This window comes from Chenopodium album, chromosome 12 (genome assembly GCF_948465745.1).
Source record: "Chenopodium album chromosome 12, dcCheAlbu1.1, whole genome shotgun sequence".
Taxonomy (NCBI): Eukaryota; Viridiplantae; Streptophyta; class Magnoliopsida; order Caryophyllales; family Amaranthaceae; genus Chenopodium; species Chenopodium album.
The window spans coordinates 43,199,011-43,206,403 of NC_137845.1; the positions used below are offsets into that span (position 1 = coordinate 43,199,011).

A 7,393-nucleotide genomic window follows, 5' to 3' on the forward strand; every position below is an offset into this window, starting at 1 on the left:
ATTAATTTTATCATGAACAAGAAAATGTTAGTCAGGAATTAGATTATTTTAGACAGGAAAGAAATTGTATTAATCAGGAATTAAATTATTTCAATAAGCAATAACATTGTTTCAGTCAGAAATTATATTACTTCTGTCAAGAATAAGAATGTTACAATTCACTTTTTGTTCATAGTCAGGAATCATGATATTTTATTATATTTTACTTATTCACTCTTTATTCTATTTTTTATTAGCTTGTGAAGAAGAAAATGATGAAATTTGATCATGATTTGAAGATCTTATCAGAGAACCAACTTCACTTTGCTATTGATTTGAAGGATGAAGCAAAAACATATTCACAAGAGTCTCAATCTCAAGGAGAAGATGATATATATTCTAGTCCTCAATTCTTAGCAAAAATTGATGAAATAGTGATAGCTGCTACGCAGAGCAAAAAGTTAGCCTCTGATTTGGATCAGTTTGATATTAAGCTTAAGCTTGATGAAATTGTAAGTTTAATTATCTTTATTATTATTTTAAATATTAAATTCATTTAAGATTTCTATCTGATATTAACCTTGATTTTATATAGGTGAATAATGTTATTGCTGATCTTGATTTGGAAAAAGACCAAACTCAAGATAATGAAGGTAATTTAGAGGATGCAAATCAAGGCAACAAAACCAATGTAGAGGATCAAACTGGTATGCCTGAAACTGGTATGCGTGAAGAGATACCAGATGGTAATAAAGATGAAGGCAATGTCTTGACTGTTGACCAATGAACTGATGTTGATCAAAATGTGAATAGAGAACCAGAATCAGTTGATGTTTCAGTTAGTGCAGAAGCTGCTATATATTCTGAACCTAGCACAGGACTATTAGAAACTTCGACATCACCTTCAAGAACACCAAAGAAAGCCAAGGGACTTAATAAATTTTATTCTGCTGGTTTGAATGAGAATCAGGTTAGGGTTGTGCAAGAAAGGAGGAGTTTTTCTAAGGGAGCTGATCCTATGCCTCAGTTTCTATTAGTTATTCCTACTCCTCAACCATCTCCTCAACCATCTCAAGAAAAAAATGCAGAAGTTACTGAAGAAGAAATTCCAATAACTAATGAAAAAAAAAGTAAAAATGACAAGGATGATTACAGCACATCTAAGGTCTAATATTTGTATTTTATTTAAAAAATTTATAAAAATAATTTTTGTATTTAACTATGATCTTTTATATAAATAAATGTATATATTTTTTATTTGTAATATACATATGATTTCAGGTTGTTACTAAATTTGATGATTTAATTCAGTCTAAAGTTACTGTAACACCCTAGAAATTTCTTTCCTTTAAAATACCTGTTTTGCTCTTTTCAAAACTCAAAATAGGAAAATCTAAGATATTACCGCAACCGTGAAAACGGCTAAGGCAATTATCAAAGACACACAGCGGAAGACTTTCTTTAAAAACGTTCAAAACAAGTCAACTATAAAGTCAACCAAAACGAAAGTAAAGTCAAACCAAAGTCAAACGAAGTCGACCTACAACTTGGAACCATTGTAGACCCTTATTAAACCAAAAAAAACTTAAAAAAACTTTGCGTTAGTCTCACATATAAAATAATAAAATATTCAAAGCAATAATCCACATCAAAACTTATGGAAACTAAGCATGATTCGCTCTTCATTCATGCCCCATCATGAAAATGCTTCATCACCTGAAAAGCTTCACTCTACTTGTCCCCACTACTCTGTAACACCCCCAAATCTCCCTCTACGGAAATACCAGTATAATACGTATAATTATAACGTAGAGATAGATTTAGGCGTATTACCGCCGCATGATTACGCAAGGCTACTCAAAATACTTAACTCAATAACAAAACTTGCAACGGAAACTCAACTTTCTTTTATTAATACTTATAAAAATAGTAACATTGTTATGAGTACTCAAAATAAAGACACAAGACCAACACTTCCTAATCTAGGTGAAACCATTCCCGGAACTCCATATGCTCAATTATTGACTCCACCTGAAAATAGTCAATACTGCTTACCATTACGGTAAACAGGGCGAACCAAAACAAATAAGAAATACGGATTAGCAAAATATGCTAAGTACGATAAGTGCAAGATAATGTAAACTCAATTTATTTGCAAACATGCTTTAAAAATCAATTCCAATAATTAATCCAATAAATTCCAAATTCATTATTCCAAAACCGATTCCAATGATTCAATATTCAAAATAATATTTAATAAAACCAATTCCTTTATTAAGAACCAATTTCTTTTAATCCAATTCCTCACCCAAGTGTGCACACCCCCCAAGCTAGTCTCCTTATATTACAAGGCTATTCTTCAGGAAAGACCCGGTCATACAAAGTCCAAGGCCTTATCAATATACCAAATTCACATAGTGGGATTACCAACATGCTTATAAAGCATTAATAATAATAATTCAATGGTTCAATAAATCCTTTTAATATCCAGTAAATTCCAATATAATTCAAACTCCTTTTTAATAATTCCACGTACTTTGAAAATCAAAACCTTTTAAATAGATACTTGAGAATAAAATCTCATATTAATAACTTTTCAAAATCAATAACTCTTCCTTGAAAAACCTTTTATTTAATTCAACAAACCTTTTAAAATCAATTCCTTTATTTAAACATGATAAGTAATTTAAACCATTCAAAACATGATTTAAAAATCAATCATTCAAAATACTTTTATTAAAATCAATATCTTCAAACATAATTTATTTTAAAATCATAATTCAAATCAATTTAATTCAATCACCAATCAAATCATGTAAAACATGTTATTCAAACCAATCACTTTCAAAGGTATTTAGCCACCTAAACGTACCTTGATCCTTGCTAGAAAACCACACAAAAAGAACCTCAATAACCTTGATTCCGAATATCAATCAACACTTCGCAATTTCAAAGTTCAATCACGAATACACCTTGCAAATAACATAACCATAAGGTTATCACAACATAAACTCAAATCTAATGTGCATGGGCTATAAAACTCTTTTAAAATAATACTTTAATATAAAATTATTGCTTTGAAATAGGTATTTGTATTTTAGAAAACTAACCATGAAGAAGATAAAGAATAGGATTAAAGAGAATTGAATTTTCGTTGGAAAGAATAAGCAGAACTTGCAGAGGTCATAAATCCTTCAATATAACCCCAAATTGGGTGATTCTTGAGCCTAACCTCAAGGCTTTTTCGAGAGGAACAATCTTATGTGAAACATCAATACCTCAAAAACTGACCAGAAGTGCCCGAAAACTGGCTTCAAAGGTATACGGGATAATATTTGTATGAAAAGAGGAGAAGAAAAGTATGAAAAGGTATAGGGAAAAGAAGAATAAGAGAGAAGAAGAGAATTGGGTTTTTGGTGTGAAGAATATGAGAGGTATGAAGGGGTATTTATAGGCTAGCTCATGCAAGAATTATAGCAAGAGAATGTGGGAAGAATTATGGCAAGTAGGGTTTAAGAGATTACTTGGAGAAGTGAGTAAAAGAATTAAGGAAAGTTTGGATATTAAGGTGATTGTGTATAATTGAATATGGAATGTATGTATGTTATGAAAAATAATAAGGACATTGGAATTACTTGGGGAATAATTAAGAAGAATGAATGGCAAGAAAATATGATGATTAGATATTAAAAAGATGGAGAAATAAAATTAAGGAAAATAAGATATTTTGAGGAGATAATTAAAAATATAATTTACCAAAATAAGTCACCCAATAATCCATCATGGTGGCTTTAGATATTTAGGAATTAATTGCTAGTTTTAAGGAATTAAAAATAATTGTAATATTTATTGTATAAAATAATTAATTAATAAAATTCCAATTATTCACTAAATAAAATAACTAAGAAAATCAGATTTTCTACACATAGAAAATCCAAAAATCATAATAATGAATTTTCGGCCCTTTTAAATAAATAGTAAACTATAATTTTGTTTAATTAAAATATCTTAAATATATATTAATAATCCGGTTTTTAAAATAAAATAAATGGATAATAAATCTTATCCAAATTCCAAAAAAAATAATTGAGTTTTAAAATACTTTAGGCGCCAAAATTCAAATATCATTTTGGCTTCAAAATTCAAATAGTAAAATAAATTACTAAAATACCCTTTTAAAGAGAATACTAATTAGAAAATACGTTTCAAAAATGCGGGGTATTACATACTCTTCATTAAAAATGGGTCATCATAAGGCCAAAGTAAAGATAAGGCCAAACAAACACACAATCAGCAAAACTGAGTACATAAGCGTAAATAAAACACACTAACATGCTTTCACCCTATCATCAAGTACAACTTACCTTGTTGCACATGTTTACAACCATATAACATACAACATGACTCTATAACCAAATAACTAAATAATTTATTTAGATTGATTACGTATCGAACGGGTTTTCCCCCTAACCTGCCCCAATAAAGGGGTACTAACACGGGAGCTAACCGTGCCAGTATAAAAGAACCACTCGTAAGTGGCGGAATTCCTACGCATAATAATAAAAAGTAATATACAGCGTCCTGTACTCCCAGTAGAAGTTATGGTTAAATATAAAACCCCAAAACTCCCCCCATGTGTTCATACTCAAGGTATAAATGTTCCAAAAGTTTTGGTGCGTAATCTTTTTCACTTTACGTTGTTTTACATACTTTAAGACTTGGTGATGACTCTCAAACCATAACATAATCAATCATTATAATTATTCAAACAATTCAACATACCAATTTAATTCTTGAATAATTAATGACCACATAATATTTAATGTTGAACCCTTTTTAATCTACCTCGGTGTCAAAAACACCTTAAACGCAAAATGCGCCACAATTCCTATCCCTCGGTGTTAGAAACACCTTAAGTGCACTAAGGCACCAAAATATAATTTATTCCTCGTGTACAAAGACACTTAAATAACTCCTTCCTCATGCTTATAGCATCAATAAAAATTATATGAACCATCATAAAATTCCTTTTCAATATTCCAAACCAAATTAAACATTTAGTTTAATTAAACATGCTCATTATCTTGCCAATAATAAAAGTGTGGTTCATATACAACATGTCAAATTAACTATCTCCAATCACCAATCCAATAAATAATTTATTTCAACCAATCATGCTTCACAAATAATTCACCAAAACCATTCTCAATTCAATCAATCCAATTCACATCACCAATCTCATTTCAATTCAACCATTCCAACCAATTCCTAGCATGCACGCTTATTAATAAATTTCAGAGTACGCGTACGTACCTAAAATAAGCTCTTAAAATAACCGAGTATACTACAACAATTCCTGAACCAAGTCTCCTACATAAAGGGACAATAATACTACATTAATTAACCTTGTATATACAATTTTCAGCAACTTAAACTCACTTTAAACAACTTATAATAATCTGAAAAATTATTTTAAAACCCTTAATTAAACTCCTCTTTAATGGGTAATTTCACCCTTTTTATAAAATCGTCAAAACCAACACTTAAAGCCAATTTTCAGCATTATAAACTAATCAAAAATCCCTAAAAACTTCATCAAAATAACTTTTATACTCAATTATCAATTAGAAACTTTAAGTATACAAAAGCCCCAAATTTATTTGGCATTAGAACCATAAAAATCATGTCTTTAAATAAATTAAAACTCTAATTATAAATAATGAAAATCTGAAATTTGTAACCCTTTAATAAGTCTTAAAAAGAATATAATGTTTAGTTATAAAACATAACTATACTAATTAATCATGCTTAGAAAAGTAGAAGTCAAAACTAATTGCAAAACCATGTATATAAATATACTAAGTACTTTTAAACAAGGAGGGAAGAAGATAAAGGGAAAGTCACGCAAGGTTGTACCAGCGGCAACATCGTCGGCGGAAGGAGGAGGTCGCCGGTGGTGGGTTCGTAGCGCCGGTAAGGTGGTCGGACCACACGGCAGCAGCCGTACCGCAATAGTGCAGGCTGCATTCTCACGCAAGGAAGAAAAAAAAATAAAGGAAGGAAAAGAAAAAGGAAAGAATAGAAGAAAACTTACCCCTTTGATCTTTGTGTGGCAAATTTTTAGGGATTAAAGGAGTATTTATAGTGTAGGGTAGATTGGGGTAGGCTTGGGCTTATATAAATGATGGACATGAATGATTAAATATGAAGCCCACATATATAAGTAGGATTATTGGGCTAATTAAATGGACATAAGCTATAACTTAATAGAGTAAGTATTGTTGAAATACAAAACTCATTTTATTTAAATCCCATAATTATTATTTTTTTTTGGCTAAAAATGTATTTTATAAATAAATAAATAATTTATAAATACATAAAAATACGGGGTATTACAGTTACAGAAGAACATCATTTACCTATTGATCAAGCGCATCAGGTAATTTTTTATGTTATGTTTTTCATGAATTAAAGTATTTTAGTCAAAAATTAAATTTGTTTTGTCATAAATTAAATTAATTTTATCAGAAATTTGTTTGTTCATTATTGCCAGGAATTAGATTATATTTGTCATTTATTATATTAGTTTTGTTAGGAATTAAAATATCTTTGTCAAGAATTAAAATATGTTTGTCAGGAGTTAATATATCAGTAAGCAATAAAATTGTTTCAGTCAGAAATTACATTAAATATATCAGGGATAAGAATATTTTAGTCAAGTGTTAGATTATTTTGGGCAGGAATTAAATTATTTTTGTCAGGAAGTAAATTATCTCAATCAGGAATGAAATTATTCCAGTCAGAAATTAGATTAATTTTATCAGGAATAAGAATATTTTAGTCAGGAATTATAGCATTTTTGTCAGAAATTAACTTATTTTTGTAAGTAAATACATTTTTAATCAGGAATAAGATTGTTTCATTTAGGTATTAGATTACTTTTGTAAGGAATAAGAACTTTGCAATCAGGAATTAGAATATTTAATTCACGATTCATATTATATTAGTATAGATTATTATTGTCAGGATTTAGATTACTTTTGTTTGATATTAATTTTTTTTTCTTGCAAGAAGTAGAAGCTCAGCCTAGAGATACAAGTGCAGTTTTAGATTTATTGAGGAATAAAGTTGTTCCAAAGGAATATGTTCCAAAGGAATCTGTTGGAAATGAATCTCCCACTACTCCTAATGCTGACATAATTCTAATAGATAAAACTACTATTGTTCCTATTGTTGTTGATTTGTCTCAAGATGAGCTTATGGTATCAGGAACTCAGCCTCCTAAAACACACATTGAGTTAATTGATATAGATGAAAGTTCTACTGCTCCAAATGTTCCTGCTGAAACTACTTTTATTTATGCTGATATATATTCTGAAAAAGGGCTGAGAGATTGCAATATTTAAAACAAAAA

The 7,393-nt window shown here is 29.4% G+C and overlaps 1 long non-coding RNA gene across 1 annotated transcript; it reads right to left on the reverse strand.

Annotated features, from left to right (window-relative positions):
- Positions 1 to 1,875: 1,875 nt before the first annotated feature.
- LOC145572425 (uncharacterized) lies at positions 1,876 to 6,063 on the reverse strand. Its single transcript, XR_014096836.1, has 3 exons — positions 5,896 to 6,063; positions 5,293 to 5,349; positions 1,876 to 2,026 (listed from the first exon to the last, which is right to left on the reverse strand). It is a non-coding gene; the product is annotated as an uncharacterized LOC145572425 (long non-coding RNA).
- Positions 6,064 to 7,393: the final 1,330 nt, after the last annotated feature.